The sequence below is a fragment of the Lichenostomus cassidix genome, chromosome 2 (genome assembly GCF_008360975.1).
Source record: "Lichenostomus cassidix isolate B80296 chromosome 2, HeHo_3.0, whole genome shotgun sequence".
Lineage (NCBI taxonomy): Eukaryota > Metazoa > Chordata > Aves > Passeriformes > Meliphagidae > Lichenostomus > Lichenostomus cassidix.
Window position 1 is genome coordinate 38524994 of NC_139482.1, and position 13015 is coordinate 38538008.

At 40.5% G+C, this 13015-nt stretch overlaps 1 protein-coding gene across 1 annotated transcript in view; it reads left to right on the forward strand.

Annotated features, from left to right (window-relative positions):
• The window catches only part of RARB (retinoic acid receptor beta), a 319878-nt gene that overhangs the window by 131286 nt on the left and 175577 nt on the right, over positions 1–13015 (forward strand). The window lies entirely within an intron of this gene.

A 13015-nucleotide genomic window follows, 5' to 3' on the forward strand; every position in this document is an offset into this window, starting at 1 on the left:
AGCTGTCTTGGCAGTGCTCCCTCCCAGCTCCTTGTGCACCTCTTCACTGGCAGAGCATGGAAAACTGAAAAGCCCTTGGCTCAGAGTAAACACTACTTAACAAAGTGATGATTTAGTCGTTCCTATCAACATTATTCTCATACTAAATCCCAAAACCACAGCACTCTATCTTCTTCTAGGAAGAAAATGAACTCTCCCAGGGCAGTTCTAGATGCAGCACTGATGAGTGTATTAACTGGGCAAGGGTTTTTCATTGCCTTATGACAAATGTATGCTTTTTGTTGGTCTTAGTTTTATATATGTTTAAGTGGCTCCAAACAAAGCTGTCCCAGATATAAACTTTTTAAGTAGCATCACTTAGAAAACATACATCTCTGGGGGTCTTTGCAGTGGGTAACTGATCTATTTATCACTCAGGAAAACCAGATATGTACAGCTTTGCAGATCAGTTTGTTGTTGAAGGTGCTTTTCTAAATACATTATTGTGACTGTTGGATATGAGAAGTCTTGACTAAACAGCAAACATGTGGAACAATGGATTTTCTACTAAAGGAAAAGCAGACTTGTTACAGCAGTGTCCTTGATACATCTTGCAACAGAAATCTCACAGTTTCAGCTCCAAACGTAAATGGGAAATCACAGTGAAGACAAAACTTCTGTAGCGTAAAGTTGTAGGTTTTGTGCTGCTTGATATTAATTCTGGCTTCACGTCTCACATACACATACTGGAATGCTGGGCTGTCTTGAAGTAAATTGATTTTTTTTTTTCCATTTGTGTGGACAGTTTTCATCCAGTCACACATGGGAAGAAGTATAATCAGGTCAGGTTGTTATTTGCCCTGTTCTATTGCAGTGTTTATCATTCTTGGAAATGAAAACCAGCCAGAAGTAACAAGTAACTTCAATTTTCCAATCCTGTCAGAAATTGTCCTGGTTGATTATCAGATTACCATCCTGAATTTATGCTGCACTACTTCAGGAATACTCACCTGTTGAAGATATAGTTTTATTAGTAAATGGGAACTTTTTCTGAGGCATACATTGCTAAATACCAAAATTATATGATCAGCAATGCAGAGTTTTTCTTTTCTATGAATTATTCCTGTGAAATTAAGACTGTGTTGCTGATGCATTATTAATGATCAATAAACCAGTCAGTGCTCAGCCGCACAGAAAGGTAGCGCTTAGTATGAATTTCCGTTAATATGCAAAATAAGTGGCTACTTCTGAATCTTGGGATTTGTGTCTTTATGCCCTGGTCCCAGGCTCGCTGTGACTGAGCACAAAAGCCTGGCAGCTGTTGTGCACAGCTCAAGGCAATAGTGTTTGCAAAGAGCAGCTAAAATTGGCAAGATAGGAAGGAGGATGACTTGCATGAGAATTTCTTTTCAGACACAGTCCACTGCAGGATGACTCTTCTTGGTTTGTACTACTCTGTTTTCATACCTTTAGTGTCAACACTCTGTCTGTAGACTTCTGATTCTGGAGCTTGAGGTTTATAAGCTGGATTTATAGAGGAAAGCTTGCAGGTTGAGCTTTAGGTTGTATTTCAGGATTCTGTTCTTCATTGTATATTTTGTTTGTTTATTTGTTTGTTTTCCCAATGAAGCCACCCATAGGCCAAAGTCAGTATGATTGATGATCTCTATTAAAGTTAGAATTTATACTGTGTGGTAGAATAATATAAAGATCTCTTGCAAAGACCTGAAAAATATTAAAGTTTGGCCAAACCAGTGCTCTTTACATGCTTGAAGCTATAGTATTATTTATGTTCCAGATTCTTTTCATTCATGTAAAATCCAATAGAAATGATTTTACATAACAGGAATGTTATAAAGATGTCTTTAACGTTTTTAAAACAACACAGTTCAACATCTTTTGTTCAAAGCGAGTGCCATTTGAGCTTTCACATTAGTGTCTTGTTTTATTTTGTTCTTCTTGGTTTTACAGTTTTAATGGTAGTAGAATAACCTTACATCAAGTTACATTAAGTTACCGTAATCTACAGTTGGGGCAGGAATCTCCAGTCCCATTACACAGAGAATAATATATCTTAGAGGTATGAATTGTGTGAGCACAAGGGGCTTACCATAAATGCTCAGGATGGAGTGATTTAGTTTCATTGATGTTAATAATGCTGTTGCCTCTGTGACCTGTGACTTGGCTTCTGTTTTTATACTGAGATACATAGTGCAAAATACTTAATAATTGGAGGTCTGGTCGCAGTGCTAGAGAGGTCAGAAGATGAAAAAACCCCACTTTTATGTGTACATGAACGATGCATTAGCACCAGCCGAGAGCACGGTCAAGGAGATCGTTACTTTTGTGAAGTCCGATTGATTTACCTACAGCTCTATTACCCCGTGGAGCACAGAGCAGACATCTTCACTCCTGAGATCAGGTGGCATGCAGGCTTCCCTGGCCACATTAATGAATGAGGAATTTCTTCTACATAGCAGAGATTGTTTCAGGAGGTTACTGCTAAGCTAATTTAGAAATGGTAAGAGAAGGCAAAGCTGGGGGTATTCCTGTGCCTTTTTGGGTGATGCACCAGCCTGTCCTAGACCAAGAGGGTTCTGTTCCTTGCCAGACTGGGAGCAGCTATGGGCAAAAGTCCTGCAGAGCCTGACATGTTTGCCATAGGAGAATAACAGAATATTTGTGAAATATCTGGGGGAGGAATAAATAAATATGGGCAAATATTGTAACTTGACATTTTATTAAAGTAAAAGCACTGTAGCTTCAGGTGAGTAGCAGTCACCCAAGCAATTCTGTTATCTGAGTGGCATCACTCTCATCAGCTCTTGAAGAAGGGCCAGGACCCATCTAGCCATCACAAGACGTAACACTGCTGCCAGAGATCAGTAAGGCAACAATGTGAGGATACCAGCTTTAGAGGAGTTTACCTTCTTTATAAAACATCTGTTATGACTGTAAAGGTGCATTTTAATTTCTAGAAAAAGATTAGTTATAAAAATTAGTTTTAGAAAAAACCTCAAACTACAAAAAACACCCCAACCCTAACCAAGTGAATCACCGCTGGAAATTTCAGAAGGAAGGTGTAAAAGCCACACACATCATTGTAGTATATCCAGGGAGTTGAAAACTGTTGAGGAAAGTGCTGCTTTTATGTTATGGCTGATGGAACTGCAAGGCACAGAGTGATGCTGCAGTTTCACAAGCAAATCTCAGCATGGGGAAGATGAAGCCCTGCTGGTTGTCTGTCGAGTATCTTTGCAAGACTGGTTCCTGAAACATTGCTTCACCAGAATGAGTTTTACAGAATTAGTTTAACATGGGTAGAGGCCACTACATAACAAAGCCAGTTGGTGTGAGCTGGAGGAAAAAGCTTAATCTGAGCTAATGCTGTGATGAAAGGAATCCCTGAGTGTATCCTAGATCAAATTAAAAAAGGGTCTGGACAATAACCACAGTGGGAGCCACTAAATAATAAAACACTTTGTTTGGCAATTGTTCCTTTTCTGCTTGGATTGAGCATCTGCTTGAACGAGGTGATATGTGTAGCCCATGGCATTCAATGGGAGCAACCCCTTATTCTACCTCTGAACCCTGCCCCACATTTTGGTCCCCAGGCTGCCAGGAGTAGCTTGGTAAGGGGACAGGGAAGAGCAGTCAGTCTGATACAAGAATGTCCTGGAATTTATATAAACTGAGTAAGGTTGCTTCAACCGGATAGCTTGGAAAAAAGTAATCTAAATGTGCTATTTAGAGGACTATTGGGATACCATGGAGAAAATTCCATATTAAGATCACTCATTGTATTTTAGCCAAGCTTTTCTGTCTAGGGTGTTTTAAAAAGTGTATTGTAAAGAATAAAGGACTTTATGTTCTGTTTTATGTAAGTCTTCGAAATATGAGACAATGTATGGAAAGTAAGATCATCTGAGGAACTCGAAGAGATAGACAAAGAAGTACCTACAACATTAATTCTGAATTGTGCTATGTAAATACTAATTATTTTATTTAGTAGTCAGTATTACATCTCAGGTTTTACAGACATGTTCAGGACAGGCAGATTGTTGTTTTGGGTATTGTTTTCTGCTGTAATTGTTTTTCCTTCCATTAATGCAATTATTTGCTACTTGAACTTAAAGATTGCTTACTTGTTTTTTCCCCCCTCCCTGGGAAATGAATTTTCCATTGGTATCATTAAAAAAGTACAGTTAAATCCAGTGTAACTGGTATAGTACTGCAAAATATTCTTGCCAGCCCCACCCGCTGCAGGAATTCATTTACTTTTCCAGTCCTGTTGTTAATCATTATATTGACACAGAAAGTCCTCCCAAAAGCACTCTTTGGCAGATTGCATTAAATATGAATAGCAGATATTCATTACGATGTGTTGCCCCCAAGAGAACTCTAAACTATCTGCACTACTCAAGAGCAGGCAAATACACTAATTCTCCAGCTATTCAAATTATTTTCAAATAGTTTAGTGTGTCTCTAATAAAAACAAGAATGTCTCTGTTTCCCTTAATTACTCAGAAGGTCAAGGACTCCCACATCTCACTTTACTTCACAAAATGGGGAATATTCCTGTTGGAGATTGGAGGATGGTTAGTACATGATGGATTTTCTTCCATTGGCATAGGTACTGAGGCAAGTGCTATCTGTAATGGACTGAAGAAAAAAAAACCTCATCACTCTTTGGTGCTCTGGAATTGTCTAAAATAGTATTATAATAGTTGTATTGAATTAGGAGAAAAAGTGTATGAATCAACCTTGTTTGATTATGTTGTTCGAGTTTTTTTCATACCTTCTAATCTTAGTGTAGCTGTGTGCCTTTTTTTCCAGTCCTGTCTCCCTGGGAAAGCTTGCTGTGTGGTCATTTACATGTATCTACAATTAACTTTCAATGTATCTATTCAGTGCATGTGTTGTCCATCTTTATTGGAAAGACAGAACATGTGTTTGCATTCAGCAGGAGGGGGATAAACAGAACATGAATCTCAGATTTCTTAGCCACAGCCAATGTTGCCTCATGCTGGCAAGTCTGAGGAGCAATGTTCAGATGATACCACTGCAGACACCATTCATGACCTTGGAAACCACCATTTCTTTTCAGTTCTTCTATTTTGTCATGTTGTGGTTTTTTTCCTGGTGGAGCTCTTTGTGCTCCTTGAAAGTGTCCCCGCTTCGATTATTTAAACTATGTTACATTGTCATTTTCGGATTCTAGTTGATCTGAAACTATCAAAAATTTAAACTTACTTTTTCATGTTAGAGCTTCTTTTTCAGTATTGCCACTTTCAAATAAACCAAGAGCTCTTCTCTGTTTGGTGCAGCTGGCAACTCTTGCCACACCCCTGCCCTGCCAGGGTGGGTCCTCAGCACCCTGTGGATGCAGCCCACTTCAGATTTTAGCAGGCAGCATGCTCATCTGTGAGAAATCAGTCTGGGTGTGTATGGACAGGAATTTGCTTCCTGGGAAGAAGCCAAATTTAGAAATTGTCTGCTCTGTCAGGGGAAGCGTGTGGTGCAATACTGGCATGTGCTCCATAATGGCTCTGTGCATCCCTCGTAGTCTGAAGGAGCCTGGTGTTTGGAAGTCAAATAGGAGCTGTCAGAGAATTGCTCCTTCCCTCCTTATGGGCCTCAAAGTAAGGAAATTCCCCAACAAAATGCCTTCTTACCTAAGGCTGGAAATACATTTCTGAGGAGTATTGCAGGTGACTTTTTCCTCTGCTCTGGCTCAACAAGAATAACACCCAGTAGCTCCCAGTATTCGGGACATCAGGAATGAAGAGTGAAGGGCTTGTTCCAGTCTCCCATTGTTGGCTCACTCAGGGTAACTCCTCTGTTGTCCCTCCACCCAGTGATGGTGCATTTGGTGTTGATCCATGCATCACATATGAAGCACCCAGAACATATTCAAAAGGAATGCAACGCCAGGCTTTGGGTTTGGCAAGGTGGCAGCACCCAGAGCTATTTCAATGTCTGATGTGTTTCCAGTCGAAACTGATAGGTACAATCTTCTGGAATTGCTAGTCATGCTAATCATAGTTCATGATACTAAAAGTGAACATAAGCTTTCTTTTTGTCACCTTTCTGTCTGAAGGCATCTATTTAACAGCTAATCATGTCATTTCAACTATCTGGAGAGTCTCCAGTCATGCTGCCGTGTTCAAAAGGCAGGATATCATGTGCAATGAAGGGGATTTTGTAAATACATTTTTTTTTCTTTTGTGAGCTAAAATGGGTTTTTTATTTTGCCTCAGTCCTGGCCTCAATAAGATATTCCTCCTTTAGTCTACTTGAGTTGTTAGTTTGTGTTTACTATGGTTTTAGCAATATGTGATGTTTAATTGGGAAGCCTTATTTAAGATTTGGACTGGGACAGATTTTCTTCCGGAGAGATCAATTTATGGTTTTCCTCTGATAGAATATCTTCACCTTTTGCCTATTTAGGGAATATGGGGAACAAGTTGTGTTATGTGGAATTTTCAGCTGTATCAATGACAACATGTTTCCCATTTAAAATGATAAATACCCACCCTATCTGATGAGCCCCAAAAGGGCAGGGAATCCTTTTTCCCTTCCTTTGTCCTTCAGCGCTCCGTTTCCTTTCTTACTGCCCAGAATAGGCCTACATCAGTAATATTCATAAATGATTTACAAAAGTAATTCCTGTGTAATAGCTTGGGACGTCAAGATTTTATGATGCTGCCAGATGTGCTATCAAACAAAATTATCTGGTTCAAAAAACTTGTGATAAATCTAGTCAGGGAAAATTCCCCAGGGCAGACTCACCCTCTACAAAAGTAACTATATCTCATAAAATTGTTCAATTTGCCTTTACCACATGTTTGAAATCAGACTTAAAGCAACAGTTTTATTCATGTCAAAACTTAGGTTTGGTATAAACCAACAAACAGGAAGGACTGGCCTTAAGCAACAGAAAACTCTTTTCCTTTCAAAACACCACGCGCACTCAGAGGAAATGTCAGAGTAAATATCAGAAATATTCGGAAAACCAGAACCTGCATCCCTAAGATACTCAACTGTTTTGTCTAGATAGTGCATTTTTAGAAAGCAGGCATACCCTAAATATAGTGGGTCTCACCAGGGCTCGGCTGCTGAGCTGTATCTGAGTACCCTGAGGCTGTGCAGTGAGCAACATGCCCAGCATCTTCCCTGAGTGTGTGTTTGATTCTTCATGGTCTGAGTCAGGGAAAGCATGGTGGTAGCAAGGTGTGTGTTTTGGCCAGGAGTTCAGGTTTTGAAGGAGGGGAAGCGCTGAAGAGGCATTGGAGCTGAAGAGGCACTGGAAGTCCCTGTGTGGCCATGCCTCCATACTGGAGAAGGCTGGACAAAGGCAATGGCACCTTGGCTTAGCTCTGCAGTTTTGTGGTGGTCCTTACTTCTTAGGAAAGCCCCCAAGGATGTTTAGGTGCCTGCAAAAACAAACTTTTCAGGTATAAGTACTTCAGTTATGCCAGAGGAGCAAAAGGTTTTGAACATGAGTTTCATCCCATAGTTCAAGGTGTTTGGGAGAGGGGCTGAAAGTCATGACTGACTGCTGGGAGCTTTGGGGGCAGAAATGCTGAGTTCAGGTGGTGGAAGAGTTTGGTTCAGCATTTTCTGGGAGGCCAGAGCAGAAGAGGAGAGGTGGGTCTAGAGGCTTTTCATGTGTCATGTCGCTGGGGAATATGCTGCTGCTTTCAGAGATATCCGTGGGCTCAATGTGCCATTAGACCACGCACTTGCTTACAGCTTAGGTTAAGATGGAAGTCGTGTAATTCATGCACTCAGTAGGTGTGGACCTTCAGGTAGAGCTTTATCTTTGCGGGTTTTCAGTGCTGAAGGCCAGTCAAATTTGATTTAACCTCAGCAGTAGTTTTCCTGATCTTCATGTGTTTCAATCTGAGACTTGCACTAGGGCTGATACTCAATTTTTTTAAAGACATGTGAACTGCAAGGAATTAAGATGGACAGAAAAAAGATGAGAAATAATGTGTAAAACTCAGAAAAATACTTACCTCATCCTTTTAGGATGGATTTCCTCATCTTTTCTAGGGATGGATTCAGACCCCAGCATGACTGCACAGCTACTGCGAGTGCTGTGAAGACTCTGCCTGTGGTCACAACTGGAGATGATTTTTCCTGTATGCATGCAAAAATTATGAAATTGCTTCTTAGAAATTAAGGCCTTGATCTTGCAGCTAAATGAGTAAGAGCAGATAGCATTCAATCTGTAAATTTAAGACCTGAGATGCTTTTCAAAAGCTGGCTTTTACTAAAGATGTATTCTGGCATTTGCTGTAACGTGGGGAATATAATTTCTGAAATAATGGGGGGGGGCAAAATGTATGCTTATGCACTTCTCATTTCTCAAATTCAAAAGTTTTTTGAATTCAGGTGTGTTTCAAGGCTTCATAAAATACCATAACATACCTAACTAGGACCTTTTACAACCCATGATGTTTTTTCCAGTCAATCTTTTTAAATACCTAGAAGTTAGTTTCAATGAAGGAAATGCCAAAAATCCTTTAAATGCAGCTGTAATATCATCACTTTTTCCTCTCCGTATTTAAAAATAAGAAGAAAGACATTCTTTACCAGTACTGAGTACTCCAGGGAAGAAAGGTGGTGTCCTATGGCTGCTCTGTGCAGCCTGCAGCTGTTACCAGAGGTTCTGCCCAAAAACCTCCAGGCTCTAACGTCTGCAGCTATATTTGAGAGAGAAAAACTTGGCTCCTTTTTAAGAGTGAAAGCATCCAAGCCAAAAGCCAGAGTGCTGTCCTCACAATCAGGTCCCTGTCAGTGGAAAACGCAACGCAATTTCTGGTGCACTCTGAATTTAGTTGGGTACCATGGCCACTGTGGAATGCAGCACCTGTCAATACCTACCATAGAGGGTAATACCTACCCTCTACAGCTGAGCCAGTGGAAATCCCCATTCTTTTTATCCTTATTCCCTTCTCACCCTCATTCCTCCCAGCCATCAAGTGATACTTGTTTGAGGATAATGATCCTGTAGAGAGATGCACAGACGTTCGTCTAGAGCCCTGAAACGAGGCCACGTTGTAAATCTGCGGTCTCTAGAAGAATCCATGTGCATACCAGCACTACCTAAAAGCTATCAGCAGAGACATTTGGTGGGAAGTGGAACTGTAACTTGTAAAGAAATCTGTTTATTATATATTACTTTCGCATAGCAATTCCAGGATCAAGAGTCCTGTTATTTGAGAAATTAAATCCTGCGAGAATCGTTAAAAGTACAGAAATAGTGATGTCATTACAAAATTAACTGGCTATAAACCCACAGGGTGACATGTCGATTCATAAAGGGAATAGCAAAACATAATGCAGGGCACATCTGCTGCTCCAATTCCTGCAGAACCATCAGCCTATTGGTATCTGCAGACCACTTGAAATTGAACATCTGTTAGAAGCACTCAAAAAAGCAGCAGGAGAACCTGTACACCTTGCAAAATGCTTTACTGTCAGTAACATCATAGTTTCAATAGTGTATTCTTACAAAAATTGTTATAAGTCCCCTTCAAGTCCTAGATCTTCCTGGCATTGTTTCTTAAATAGCGACAGCATGAGTAATAGTAAAAATAACATGGACTTTTCTAAAGACTTTCCTAACATTTTTATTACTTTTTATTTATGGTACCACTGCAACATGCAGACTGCTATAGAGTCTTCAAACAAAGACGGATATGATCTCTGTTCCAAGTAGCTTGGAATCAAGAAAAAGAAGATATATGAAGAGTAAGAGAAAAGGACATGGCTTCTGGGCCAAGTGAAGGAGGTGAAGAAAGGCTCACATCCTAGAAAGGGAAAGCTAAGTTTGGGGCTGTAAAAAATGTTTGTATGCTTAGAAAAAAGACAGCCTGTGGAGACTGACCTGCCTCTTGTGAAGACCAGCAATAAGATACTGCAGTGTATTTCACAAACCTGTGTGTATGGTCGACAGTCAATTCAATATCCTAATTGAACTGCACTCTCTTAACTCTTCACCAGTTAGGATGACAGCATGGTTCTCCAAACTGCGTGGTCCAGCAGAGTCCAACTAATTTGCAATTTTCTTCTGTTTAATGAAACCAGAAGTATATTTAAGCCAGAGAGAGAACGTTTTCACTATTGATTAGCAGTGGTTGGCGTGGCAAAGTGACCTGACAGACATTTGGAATGCATCAGCTGCCTCATGGTGCAGCAGCCAAATATCTTGAAGCACAGTTTGCTCTCTTTCACTTTTATTACTTGCAGAAGAAGCGAACTCTGCCAGGGTGTTATTGGAAGTGATGTTTGCCATTTTAGTAAGTAATTACTCACACAAACTTGGTGAAAACATGTTGCAAGAGCTTTGATTTTTAAATAGGTAATGGTATTTAATTGTAGTAAAAAATTAGAATAATTGTAAATTATTTAGGAAAGTGAATTAAAACATATAACATAGGTCACAGAAAATGCCCAGTTTTATTCTATGGGTACCAAAATACTGTATTGGATATAATATCCATTTCACTTTCTTTAATAACCAAAGAATTTTTTGTCTTGTTGTCCAAGATGAAGCTGGAACCTTCATACCCAAAGTGAAGCTTAATTGAGGCAGTCCAACACTAGTTGGACTAGTTGGAATGCAAGGATATTGAGAGTCACTGACATGGGCAGTTCAAATGGGGTTTCTGCCAAACCTTTGTCATAATTCTGAAGCACTCTGCATGAGTGCCAGGGGTTTCTAATAGTGCTGAGAATTTTATGCAATGGACAACCCAGAATTTAAAAACCTGATGAAGTGTGCAAAGGAAGAGCATTAACACTAAACCCAGAGTGAGACATGTGCATTTTTTTTCTCCTGAGATATTGTTTGGTAATCCATTTTTTAATCAGTTCTGTGTCTGTGAAAATTCTTTGCCCAGAAGACTCCACAGTTACAGTTCCAGTAAGAAAGCAATGAAGTAATAAGGAATATGTGGTCCTGTTTGGTAAACTTTGTCTCCTTTGGGCAAGAGGGGTGGGAAGTAAAAGTGTGTCAGAAGGTGTTAATAAAATTGGTAAAGCTACTATCCTACAGCTGCAAGGACACTGGAGCTGGTGCCTCTCCTTTGTCATCAGAGGTATTGCGCACATCCTGGGGTCTAGCAGATTTTTTCTCTTTGGAGGAAAAGAGTAATTTTGGAGTCATATCTGTTGTTTGAGGCTGGCAAAGTGGAGCTATAATATCACAACAGAAATCCAATGCCCAAGGTCCCTTTCCTTACCTGAGCTCCAAGTCACAGTCCATCTGCCCGTGACCCAGGAGCTCTCCCTTTAATCCTTTCCTTTAATTTCTTGTCTCTGAAAGTTGTCAGTTTGTGTCTGGTTTTATTTAATTGATTTATGTGGTGTTTGTGTGCTTCTGTGCTTTTAATTCTATACATTTAATTACAGAAAGTGTTTCTGTTCCTTCTTTCCTTGATAAAGGAATTGCTTTGTATTTGTCCTCAAAGTGGAAGGGTGGCATCTTCAGTGAGATCTTGTGTTTACAGTGAGAGGGATTCAGAAGTGGTTTTTTAGAAGGTTAGGCTGGTTCTTGGCAGCTGAGAAAAGGGGGAGCACAGTCTGTGACAGGAGCTGGCTTCTGGGATATGGCGTGAAACAACTTGTGAAAACATGGGAGACAGTGAACAAATTCAGTTTCTAAGTTTCTCTGAGATTACTCCAGCCAAGGGGTGCTCTTCTCCTGTGTCTGCTGAGCACTGGTCATCCCACAAGGGTAATGAAGAAGGTATTGGAGCCATGCTGCTGAGTCACATCACCTTTGAGCTTCCAATTGCAAGGTTGGTGGTAAGCGTGTGTGACGATTTGCAAAAAATGCTGATCCTTTTCAATTGGCTATCGGTCCGGAAAGTTGAGAACCGTTGACCTAACGTATGTCTCTAAGGTCAGGGAGACCTATTTCTAAGGATTTGTGCCCAGGATCAGACATCAGCCTGCTAGGAGGAGCATGAAGAAAGGTTGCTGTCACAATGAAGTATCCTTTCTTCTTAGGATGGACTACTTATCCCTTATTTTTTTCCCCAGAATGCTTATTGTGGCTGACCTGATTTCAGAATATCTTGTGTTTTACAAGGCACAACAATACTTTGGGTCAAATTTTATACTAGGATAGATTTTACAGGGCAAAAATGACTCCAATGAGTTTCAGATCCAACAGATGCAATTTTTTTGTAAGCCTGTTAATCACTTTTAACAAAATCGCTCTCCAAGTCACTGGGAATCATGTGCTCCTCTCTGTAGCCATGTATGCCAATGCAGGAAGTGAATAAAATCCTGCTGCCTTGCTGGGTGGCTCTCTGCATGAACATCACTTACAGATCATGTCTGTCCATCTCAATATTCATTGTAGATCTTTGCAGAATGACCTTGGTCTGGACAGTGCCAGTGTTTCTGTGTTCAGGAGGTGCATTGTTCAATTACTTTAGAAAATGTTAGTCTCGGTCAACCCGTGCAGTTTCTTTCTTAGTGAAAGGTTATTATTTTCTGTGAAGTGTTTGTGTTGGAGCAGAAGGTCTGGGACGACTGGGGGAAAAGGGTGAAGGAGGGCAGCCAGGGCTGCTGGAAGGATTGCTGGTGTTTCTGAGGGACAGAGGGAACGGCCTTCACCCGTGGCAGACATTTGTTATGGATTCCCTCTAAGATCAGGAAATGAGTACAGTCATCACTTTGTAATTAACTGTGAGGGGAAAATCTCGGGAGATGGCTAAAACAGAATTGTCCACTTAGAGGAGGAACGCCGTGACTTAACAGGTGTGTGGTGCCTGTACTGCTCTACTTAGGAGTTCTTCAGGCTCGGCTGCAAACAAAATATTATCCGACTATAATAACATTGTGAACCCAAAGACCTTAACTGGTTTCATTATCAAGTGAGTGCCTGAGGGGAAATACACAGATGGAAAGGCATTCCTTTCCTTTGGTATAATGTTCTCGTGCCAGAGAATTTATGGCCAGGACGTGGTTGGTCCTTGCATGGGCGACTGGTGGGGGAAATACATGAAGTCAT